Source organism: Hippopotamus amphibius, chromosome 12 (genome assembly GCF_030028045.1).
Source record: "Hippopotamus amphibius kiboko isolate mHipAmp2 chromosome 12, mHipAmp2.hap2, whole genome shotgun sequence".
In the NCBI taxonomy this organism is placed as follows: domain Eukaryota; kingdom Metazoa; phylum Chordata; class Mammalia; order Artiodactyla; family Hippopotamidae; genus Hippopotamus; species Hippopotamus amphibius.
The window spans coordinates 25,566,586-25,579,259 of NC_080197.1; the positions used below are offsets into that span (position 1 = coordinate 25,566,586).

A 12,674-nucleotide genomic window follows, 5' to 3' on the forward strand; every position below is an offset into this window, starting at 1 on the left:
AAGTAACTAGGGTGTAAGCTTTGGAGGGTGAGAACTATGTGTTATACTTCTTGTCTTTATATTTTGAATAACCAGTTCAGTGCTTAGGTGTTCAGAAAAAGCTTATTAATGTTAACATTTCTATGCTCTGTTCCTCTCACTGTTCGCATATAACCTTACCCTTGCCCATCAGATCCTAGTAACTGAGCATTTTGTAAGTGCTCAATAGGCTCTTATTCACTGAGATTGATCCTGGTGGCCATTGTGAAAGAGAAACAATAAACAAAGTCATTAATTATATTTCTGTTTAGAAACTCTATTGCAGACTCTAATTGTTTAAATAAGAAATTCTGCCTCTTTTTTATACTTTCAAAGAGTAGGCTTTGGAGCCAGGCAAAATTAGATTTGAATCTTGGCTCTGCAAGTGCACTGGCTATTTGACCTTTGTTAGGGCCTTTTGGGGCCTTAAATTAAAAATGGGGATAACAGGAACTTCCCTGGTGGTCCAGTGGTTAAGACTTCGCCTTCCAATGCAGGGGGTGCAGGTTCAATCCCTGGTCGTGGCCAAAAAATCAAAACATAACACAGAAGCCATATCATAATAAAGTCAATAAAGACTTTAAAAATGGTCCACATCAAAAAATTTTTTATAAAAATAAAAAAATAAAAATGCGGATATCATGCCTATTCTATAGGATCATATGAGGATTGAATGTGATAATATATACAAGATGTCCTAGCACCATACTTGGCACATAATGGGCATCAGCTAAAGTCAGCTCTTGCTTCTTGATCCCGTCCTTCCTCAAGAGGGCAAGAGGTATCGGATAGCACAGGGAACTGTATTCAACATCCTGTAATAAACCATAATGGAAAAGAATTAAAAAAACACAAATAGCAAATGTTGGTGAGGATGTGGAGAAAAGGGAACCCTTGTACACTGTTGGTGGGAATGTAAACTGGTGCAGCCACTGTGGAAAACAGTATGCAGATTTCTCAAAACACTAAAACAAGAACTACCATATGACTTAGCAATTCTGCTCCTGGGTATATATCTGAAAAAAACAAAAACACTAATTTGAAAAGATACATGCACCCCCATGTTCATAGCAGCATTATTTACGATTGCCAAGATATGGAAGTAACCTAAGTGTCTATCAACAGATGAATGGATAAGTAAAATGTGGTACATATATACAACGGAATACTACTCAGCCATAAAAAATAATTAAGTTTTGCCATTTGCAACAGCATGAATGGATTTGGAGGATATTATGCTAAGTGAAATAAGTCAGACAAAGAAAGACAAATACTGTATGATGTCACTTATATGTGGAATCTAAAAAATAAACTAGTGAATATAATAGAAAAGAAACAGACTCACAGAGAACAAACTAGTGGTTACCAGTAGAAAGAAGTGGGGAGGGTCACTCTAAGAGTAGGGGCTTAGAGGCTTAAGAGGTACAAACAATTATGAATAAGATAAGCTACAAGGATATATTGTACAACTTGTAGCCAATATTTTATAATAACTATAAAAAAAAGAGGGCAAGAGGGTCATCCGAGTTACCTCTTTCCACATAGTATCCAGTGGATTATATGGTCTAATCTAGTTTAGCCTGAGGTTAAACTTCCTGTTCTCACAAAGCTGTTTCACAGGAGCTATCAGTCTATATATATATATTTGAGTGTGTAAGATGTATGTACTTGGGAGTGTGTGTATGGAGGTCTACGTAGCTGCTGATGTGTGTACATCTGTGTACAAAAGCCATAGGCCTCTAGTGATCCTCATATTTGATTTGAGAAACTTCAGAGACTTAAATTAAAACCGTTGAATAGGACACAATTTCCTCTCCTCTTGCTGCTTTCACTTCCACCAACCTGACTTCCCCTGAGAGTAAGCAGATTCCACTGTCAACATTTAAAAACAAATAGGAGGAATGCTCACCAGTAGTATTATCCAGCTACAAAACTCACGTGTTGCTATAGCTTAGTAATGGAAAAATGTTGAATGGATACTAAACTTTGCTTCAGTGGGGCTGGATGAAGGTAATAAGCAAAGGGATATCATCTCTAGCTTCCCAATTTTGGGTGGAAATAGGGGAGTGGAAAATTTATAAGGCACGCCAAGTAGCCTCGGTGAACAGCTCCAAACATCATATTCTGTTTGTGGCCTCTCTCATTCTGGTCTGAGGGTCTGCAGTATTTTCTCCCTTAAAATGCTGAAGTAAACCTCCATGTTAACAATTTCCACACCTCTAGGTAGTTGCGATTTATCCCCATAATCATTAGGAAAGTCTGAAAATATTTTCCAAAACAAAGTTAATTTTAATTAACTTATATTTTTAAAAAACACTTCAGAGAGTTCCAGTTCCAGCAAAGGCTGCCTAATTAGGCTGTAACAGACAAACCTCTTGCTGAGAACAATTAGAAAAGCTGGACAGGAATTCACTGGCAGTCCAGTGGTTAGGACTCGGTGCTTTCACTTCCAGGCCTGGGTTCAACCCCTGATCAGGGAAATAAGACCCCACAAGCCGTGTGGAGTGGATGAAAAAGAAAAGCTGGACAAATTATTATTTTTAAACACCAATTTGAAGGCATAGAAGAGCTACCAAAGCAGTGAGAATTTGCGGATCCAAGATATGAAAGAAAAGAGAAGGAGACTTCCTAGATGGTGCAGTGGTTAAGAATCCGCCTGCCAATGCTGAGGACACGGGTTGGAGCCCTGGTCCGGGAAGATCCCACATGCCACGGAGCAACTAAGCCCATGTGCCACAACTATTGAGCCTGTGTGCCGCCACTACTGAAGCCCATGCGCCTAGAGCCTGTGCTCTGCAACAAGAGAAGCCACTACAGTGAGGAGCCTGTGCACCATGAAGAGTAGCCCCTGCTCCCACAACTAGAGAAAGCCTGTGTGAAGCAACAAAGACCTAATGCAGCCAATAAAAAATAATTAATTAATTTAAAAAAAAAAGAAACTGCCCCCCCCCCCCAAAGGAAAAGAAAAAAAAAAAAAAAAAAGAGAGAAGCAAAAAGGAGGTGAGTCTGGTGTTTGGGGAAAATTTACCCTGAAGATAATTGCTGACTCCAAAAACAAAAGCAGCACTGAGAAGCTGAAAAGAGCTTTCAGCAATTTCCCAGTCAGGCATGACAAGAAAAAATTTGGGGTAAAGAGCCTGAAAAGGAGAAAGGACCCTGATAAATACCCAGGCTTCTGACTGGGACCAAGAAGCACTTCACCCTTGGAATAAGAATGAACTGGAAATAGACCAGTCCTTAGAAGGACTGAAGCCCAGCTTTGAACTACTCAGATATTTGTTAGATAAAAGTATTCATCCCATAGGCCATCTGCTTCACAAAAACAAAAAGTACATCTTCTCTGGAAGGAGAAAATAAATGGAACCTCAAATTATCTCTAGAGGTCAGCAGGCTTTTTTGAAGAAATTGACAAGGTGGTTGTAAGATTTGTATGGAAATTCAAAGGAACTAGGACCGAGAATAATCAAGACAATTTTGAAAAAAGAGTAACAGAGTACTTACACTCCTGTGTTCTAGATTTACTATAAAGCTACATCAAACTTACAATAGAAGTACATAGAAATAGATTAATAACCAGAATCAAGTCCAGAAATAGGCCCAGATTTATACAGTCAATTGATTATCAACCAAGACACCAAGTCAGATCAATGGGGAAAGGAAAGTCTATTTAAAAAATTATGCTGAAACTAGATATCTCTGTGGAATGAAAATTCTGGTCCCTACTTCACACCATACACAAAAATTAATTCAAGATGGATCACAGACCTAAATGTAAAAGCTAGAACCATAAAGCTTCTAGAAGAAAATCTTTGCAATAATGGAATAGGCAAAGCTTTGGAAGGCATAACACAAAATGTACTAATCATAAAAAAGTAAAAAGTGAAATACTGGACTTCGAGAAAATTAAAATATTTGTCCATCAAAAGGAAGCATTTTTGAAAATTAATAAGCAAGCAACAGACTGAGAAAAAATATTCTAGTACACATATATACACATATGCAAAGATTTGTATCTACAACGTATGAAGAACTCCTACAGAAGAATTCTGGGAAGATGGTGAAGAAGCATAAGGAATCTACCTCCCCACCTTGACAATTGTGTTGACAGAATCTGTATAACGCAACTATTTAGGAACTCTAGAGTCTATTGAAGGCTTCCAACTTCTAGGGGAAGGCTTACACAGTAAATTGTGGTTAATTTTGGCTCTTAGCATAGTAGCAGCTCTTTGTGGAGGAAGCTTGCACATAGCTTTTAGGAATCAGGCTGGACAAAATGTATTCCATTTTCCAAATATCGGGATCTGTGCTCTGCTTGATGATTGTTTTTCTTTTTACCTTTTTGGGAGCCAGAAATTAAAGCATAGGACATTCAAAAACAACTGCATATAAAGGAAAAATTAGAAAGTGAACATGCATGCCTACAGAAAGGCTTAGAAAAGACCTGAGAAGACCTTAAGTTTACACCTCAGGCTGATCCTGGGCAAAGAGACAGTCTACAACAAATAAAAACAAAACAAAATAGTAATGATAACAAAAAAATAGCAAACCCTGGGGTAGAGGGAGAATCTGATTTTCAGAGATACCACATTATTAAATTCAAATGTCCAGTTTAAAAAAAAAATCACAAGGCATACAAAGAAATAGGAAAATATGACTATTTAAAAGAAAAAAATAAATCAACAGAACTGTTTCTAAAAAGACCTGATGACAGGCATAATAGGCAAACACTTTTAAAACAACCATCATAAAGATGCTTGAAGAACTGAAGGAAAATGTGGATAAAGTTAAAAAAAAAGTGATGTATGAGCAAAATGGAAATGTCCATACAGAGATAGAAAACCTAAGATAAAATAAAAAAGAAATTCTGGAGCTGAAAAGTACAATAATGGAAAACAGTTTGTAATTCTAATTTTTGTTTTCTAGATGATTTAAGAGACATTTAAAAAATAATTGTTCGTCTAAAAGATAGTATCATTGTAACTTTGCATTGTAACCTCACTTGTTTTCTACATAATTTCAGATACTATTTTAAAAGAATCACTAGTTTATGTTTTGGGGTACACAATGTAGAAAGACATAATTTTGTGACATCAACAACCAAAAGAGGTGGGGCTGGAGGTGTAAAGGAGCAGAGTTTTTGTGTGTTATTGAAATTGAAATTTCAAATTTAAATTAGAGAGTTACAACTTTAGGATGTTAAATGTAATCTCTGTGATAGCTACAAAAACAAAAACAAAAAACAAAAAAGTTACAGAATATACCTGAAAGGAATGAGAAAGGAATTTAAACATTTCACTACAAAAATATCAGCTAAATACAAATGGAGACAGTAATGGAGACAGAAAATGAGGGACAAAAATTGACAAACCATATAGAAAACAAACAGCAAAATGACAGCATTAAGTCCTTCCTTATTAGTAATTACTTGAATGTAAATGAACTAAACTCTCCAGTAAAAATACAGAGACTGGTAGAATGGGTAAAATAATATGATCCAACTATATGCTACGTACAAGAGACTCATGTTAGATCCAAATAGAAAAAAGATTGAAAGTGAAAAGATGGGAAAAGGTGTATTCCATGCAGAGAGTAACCAAAAGAGAGCAGGAGTGGCTATACTAATATCAGACAAAATAGACTTTAAAGCAAAAAGGTTACAAGAGAAAAGGAGGACATTATATATTAAAAGCTTCAATACATCAAGAAGATACAACAATTATAAGCATTTACTCAGCTAATAACAGATCATCGAAGTATATGAGGCAAAACCTGACAGAACTGAAGGGACAAATGGACATAAAAGTAATAGCTGAAGGGTTTCCTAGGTGGTGCAGAGGTTAAGAATCCACCTGCCAATGCAGGGGACATAGGTTCAATCCCTGCTCCAGGAAGATCCCACATGCCACGGAGCAACTAAGCCCATGTGCCACAACTATCGAGGCTGCACTTTAGAGCCTGTGAGCCACAACTATTGAGCCCATGTGCCACAACTACTGAAGCCCACATGCCTAGAGCCTGTGCTCCACAACAAGAGAAGCCATGGCAATTAGGAGCCCATGCACCACAATGAAGGGTAGCCTCCACTCACCGCAACTAGAGAAAGCCTGTGTGCAGCAATGAAGACCCAACACAGCCAATAAGTAAATAAGTAAATAAGTAAGTAAATAAATAAATATTTAAAAAAAGTAATAGCTGAAGACTTTAATATCCCACACTCAATAATGTATAAAACAACCAGACAGGAGATAAGTAAGGAAATAGAAGACTTGACACAATAAGCCAATTAGATCTAACAGACATATACAGAATACTGTATCCAATAACAAGAGCATAGATATTCTTCTCAAGTGCACATGGGACATTTTCCAGGAAAGTCCATATGTTAGGTCACAAATTAAGTCTCAAGAATATCTTACAAAGTATCTTCTCCAACCACAACAAAGATATCTTACAAAGTATCTTCTCCAACCACAATAGGATAAAGTTAGAAATTAATAACAGAAGTAAAATTGGAAAATTAACAAATTTGCAGAAAGTAAACAACACACTTAACCAATGGATCAAAGAAGAAATCACCAGGAAAATTATAAATATTTAGAGATGAATGAAAACAAAAACACAACATACAAAAACTTATATGATGCAATGAAAGTGGGGATGATAGGGAAACTTATAGCTATAAACACATCAAAACCCAAAAAAGATCTCAAATCACAATTTAACTTTACAAGTTAAAAAACTAGAAAAAGAAGAACAAACTAAACTCACAGCTAGCAGAAGGAAATAGTAAAGACTATAGCAGAGATAAGTGAAATAGAAAATAGAAAAAATAGAGACAATTAGTGAAAACAACGTTAGTTCTTCCAAAAGATGAACAAAATTGACAAACCTTTAGCTAGAGGGACTAAAAAAAAAGAAAAAAAGACTCAAATTACTAAAGTAAGAAATAAAAGTGGGGGTATTACTATCAATCCTACAGAAATAAAAATAATTTAAGAGAGTACTATGAACAATTTTACACCAACAAATTGAATAATCTAGACAAAATGGACAAACTCCTAGAAACACAAAATCTACAAAGACTAAATCACAGAGAAATAGTAAATCTGAATAGACCTATAACTAGTAAATACATTGAATCAGTAATAAAAAGCCTCTCAGAAACAAAAGCCCTGGACCTGATGGCTTCACTTGTGAAATCTACTAAATATTTAAGAGTACCAATCCTTCGCAAACCTTTCCAAAACATCAAAGAGGAGAGAATACTTCCTAACTCATAGTGCCAGACAAAGACACTATGAGAAAAGAAGACTACAGACCAATATCTCTTATGAACACTGAGGCAAAAATCCTCAACAAAATACTAGTAAATTGAATTTGGAAGTATATTAAAAAGATAATATACCATGACAAAGTGGGAATGCAAGGATGGTTCAACGTACAAAAATCAATCAATGTTTTACACCATGTTAACAGAATGAAGGGGAAAAAAACCACATGATTATCTCAACTGATACAGAAAAAGCATCTGATAAAAACTCACCTCTTTTCTATGATAAAAATACTCAAAAACCTAGGACTAGAAGACTACCTCAACACATTAACAGCCATATATGAAAAATCCACAGCAAACATCATACTCAGTGATGAAACAATGAAAGCTATTCCTCTAAGATCAGGAACAAGATAAGGATGCCCACTTTCAACACTTCTACTGAACATAGTACTGGAAGTTCTAGCTAGAACCACAAGGCAACAAAAAGAAATAAGTATCCAAACTGGAAAGGAAGATGTAAAATTATCTCTATCTGCAGAAGACATAATCTTATATGTAGAATACCCTAAAGATTCTGCACAAAAGAACAATTAGAATTAATACATGAATTCAGCAAAGTAGAAAGATAAAAAATCAACACACAAAACTAACTTGCATTTCTAGACACTAACAATGAACAATCTGAAAAAGAAATCACAAAAACAATTCCATTTACAATAGCATCAAAAAGAAAAAAATAGCATCAAAAAGAATACATACTTGAAGAATGAAAACTACAAAACATTGCTGCAAGAAATTAAAGAACACATAAATAAATGGGAACACATCCCTTGTTCATGGATTGGAAGACTTTATATTGTTAAGATGTCAATACTACCCAAAGCAATCTACAGATTTAATGTGATCCCTAGCAAAATCCCAATGACATTTTTTGCAGAAATAGCAAAAAGCATCCTAAAATTTATATAGATTATCAAGAGAGTCAAAGAGCCAAGACAATCTTGAAAAAGAACAAAGCTAGAGGCTCCATACTTGCTAACTTCAAAACTTACTACAAAGGTACAGGAATCAAAACAGTATGGTACTAGAACAAAGATGGACACATTGAACAATGTTAGAATAGAGAGATCAGAAATATACCTTCACATACGTGGTATTTGATTTTTGGCCAATGGTGTCAAGACTATTCCATGGGGAAAACAGCCTTTTCAACAAATGGTGCTAGGAAAACTGATGAACATAGATGCAAAAATCCTCAATAAAATACCCGAAAACAGAATCCAACAACACATTAAAAGGATCATACACCATGATCAAGTGGGGTTTGTCCCAGGAATGCAAGGATTCTTCAATATATGCATATCAATCAATCTGATACAGCATATTAACAAATTAAGGAATAATAACCATATGATAATCTCAATAGATGCAGAAAAAGCGTTTGACAAAATTCAACACCCATTTATGGTAAAAACTCTCCAGAAAATCGGCATAGAGGGAGGCTACCTCAACATAATAAAGGACATATATGACAAACCCACAGCAAATATTCTCAATGGTGAAAAACTGAAAGCATTTCCACTAAGATCAGAAACAAGACAAGGATGTCCGTTCTCGCCACTACTATTCAACATAGTTTTGGAAGTCCTTGCCACAGCAATCAGAGAAGAAAAAGAAGTAAAAGGAATCCAAATTGGAAAAGAAGAAGTAAAACTGTCACTGTTTGCAGATGACATGATACTATACATAGAAAATCCTACAGATGCCACCAGAAAACTACTTGAGCTAATCAATGAGTTTGGTAAAGTTGCAGGATACAAAATTAACACACAGAAATCTCTTGCATTTCCATACACTAATAATGAAAGATCAGAAAGAGAAATTAAGGAAACAATCCCACTCACCATTGCAACAAAAAGAATAAAATACCTAGAAATAAACCTACCTACGGAGATAAAAGACCTGTACTCAGAAAACTATAAAACATTGATGAAAGAATCAAAGATGACACAAACATATGGAGAAATATACCTTATTCTTGGATTGGAAGAATCAATATTGTGAAAATGCCTATACTACCCAAAGCAATCTACAGATTCAATACAATCTCTATCAAATTACCAATGGAATTTTTCACAGAATTAAAACAAAAAAAATTTACAATTTGTATGGAAACACAAAAGACCCCAAATAGCCAAAGCAATCTTGAGAAAGAAAAATGGAGCTGGAGGAATCAGGCTTCCTGACTTCAAACTACACTACAAAGCTACAGTCATCAAGATAGTATGGTACTGGCACAAAAACAAAAAAATAAATCAATGGAACAGGATAGAAAGCCCAGAGATAAACCCATGCACATATGGTCACCTAATTTATGACAAAGGAGGCAAGAACATACAAAGAAGAAAAGACAGATTCTTCAATAAGTGGTGCTGGGAAAGCTGGACAGCTACATGTAAAAGAATGAAATTAGAATACTTCCTAACACCATGCACAAAAATAAACTAAAAATGGATTAAATACCTAAAGGTAAGACCAGACTGTAAAACTCTTAGAGGAAAACATAGGCAGAACACTCTTTGACATAATTGCAGCAAAATCTCTTTTGACCATCTTCTAGAGTAATGAAAATAAAAACAAAAACAAACAAATGGGACCTAATTAAACTTAAAAGCTTTTCACAGCAAAGGAAACCATAAACAAAACAAAAAGACAACCCTCAGAATGGGAGAAAATATTTGCAAACGAAGCAACATACAAAGGATTAATCTCCAAAATATACAAACAGCTCATACAGCCCAATATCAAAACAAACAAACAAACAAACAAACAACCCAATAAAAAGATGGGTGGAAGACCTAAAGAAACATCTCTCCAAGGAGGACATAGAGTTGGACAAGGAGCACATGAAAGGATGCTCAACATCACTAATTATTAGAGAAATGCAAATCAAAACTGCAATGAGGTATCACCTCACACTGGTCATAATGGCCATCATCAAAAAAATCTACAAATAATAAATGCTAGAGAGGGTGTGGAGAAAAGGGGACTCTTGCACTATTTGTGGAAATGTAAATTGATACAGCCGCTATGGAGAACAATATGGAGGTTTCTCAAAAAACTAAAAATAGAACTACTATATGACCCAGCAACCAGAGAAAACCATAATTCAAAAGGACACATGTACCCCAATGTTCATTGCAGCACTATTTTTTTTTCAGCACTATTTATAATAGCCAGAACATGGAAAAACCTAAACGTCCAATGACAGATGAATGGATAAAGAAGATATGGTATATATACACAATGGAATATTACTCAGCCATAAAAAGGAACAAAATTGGGTCATTTGGAGAGACGTGGATGGATCTAGAATCTGTCAAACAGAGTGAAGTAAGCCAGAAAGAGAAAAACAAATATTGTTTATTAATACATATATGTGAAATCTAGAAAAATGGTACAGATGAACCTATTACTAGGGTAGGAATAGAGATGCAGATGTAGAGAATGAACATGTGGACACAGGGGCAGAAGGGGAGGGTGGGACAAATTGGGAGATTAGGATTGATGTATATAACACCATGTGTGAAATAGACAGTGGGAACATGCTATAAAGCACAAGAAGCTCAGTTCAGTGCTCTGTGATGACCTAGATGGGTGGGATGGATGCGGGTGGAAGGGAGATCCAAGAGGAAGGGGTTATATGTATACATATAGCTGATTCACTTCATTGTACAGCAGAAACCAACATAATATTGTAAAGCAATTATACTCCAAAAAAAAAAAAAAAAAGATAGCATCAAAAATAATACATACTTGTACAATGAAAACTACAAAACATTGCTAAAAAAATTAAAGAATACATAAATAAATGGAAATATATCCCTTGTTCATAGATTGAAAGACTTTATATTGTTAAGATGTCAATACTACCCAAAGCAACCTACAGAGTTAATGCAACCCTTATCAATATCCGAATGACATTTTTTGCAGAAATAGAAAAAAACATCCCAAAATTCATATGGATTATCAAGAGACTCAAAAAGCCCAAACAATCTTGAAAAAGAAGAACAAAGCTGGAGGACCCATACTTGCTGACTTCAAAACTTACTACAAAGATACATTAATCAAAATAGTGTGGTGCCAGCACAAAGATGGACACATAGAACAATGATACAATAGAGAGCTTGGAAATATACTTTCACGTATATGGTATTTGATTTTTGACTAATGGTGTCAAGACCATTCCATGGGGAAAATGGTCTTTTCAACAAATGGTGCTGGGAAAACTGCAATATCCACATGCAAAAGAATGACATTGGACCCTTACTGAACACCAAATACAAAAATTAACTAAAACTGAATTAAAGAGTAACTGTTAAGATCTAAAACCATAAAATTCTTAGAAGAAAACAGGGAAAAAAGCTTCATGGTATTGGATTTGGTAAAATTTCTTGGATATGACACTGAAGGTATAGGCAACAAGAGAAAAGATAGACAAACTGGACTTCAAAAAATTAAAAAGTTTTGTGCCTCAAAAGCCAATGTCAACAGAGTAATAGGGCAACCTGCAGAATGGGAGAAAATATTTGCAAATCATATATCTGATAAAAGAGTAATATCGCGAATATAGGGAGAACTCCTAAAACACAACAACAATAACAACAACCAATTCAAATTTGGCAACGGATTTGAATAGACATTTCCTCCAAGAAGATATATAAATGGGCAATAAGTACATGAAAAGACACTCACCATCATTAATCATTAGGGAAATAAAAGCAAAAACTATAGTAAGATAGTTCACATCCACTAGGATGCCTACTATTAAAAACAGAATATAACAAGTGTTGGAAAGAATGTGGGTAAATAGGAACCCTTGTGCACTATTGGTAGGAATGTAAAATGGTGCAGCCACTGTGTAAAACAGTATGTTGGTTCCTCAAAAATTAAAAATAGAATTTCCATATGATTCAGCAATTTCATCTCTGAGCATACACCCAAAAGTATTGAAGGCAGAGTCTCAAAGAGATGTTTGTACCCCATAGCAGCATTATTCACAACAGCAAAATTGTGGAAGCAACCCAAGTGTTCATCAACAGAGTAATGGATAAGTTAAATGTGATATATACATAAAAATGAGTTATTTGATGTATCACCTCACACCAGTCAGAATGGCCATCATCAAAAAATCTAGAAACAATAAATGCTGGAGAGGGTGCAGAGAAAAGGGAAACTTCCTGCTGCACTGTTGGTGGGAATGTAAATTGGTACAGCCACTATGGAAAACAGTATGGAGGTTCCTTAAAAAACTAAAAATAGAACTACCATATGACCCAGCAATCCCACTCCTGGGCATATACCCTGAGAAAACCATAAT

General features: G+C 35.2%; 1 protein-coding gene across 9 annotated transcripts in view; it reads right to left on the minus strand.

The window, feature by feature from the left end:
- ASIP (agouti signaling protein) overlaps nucleotides 1–12,674 on the minus strand; it is a 159,215-nt gene that overhangs the window by 48,060 nt on the left and 98,481 nt on the right. Inside the window, exon 8 of one of the 9 annotated variants that reach the window (XR_009048406.1) lies at nucleotides 617–833. The exons of the other annotated variants lie outside the window; for them this stretch is intronic. The gene's annotated coding sequence lies outside the window, so the exon portion shown is untranslated. Of the gene's footprint in view, nucleotides 1–616; nucleotides 834–12,674 lie in introns of those variants that run through there. 9 annotated transcript variants of the gene reach the window in all.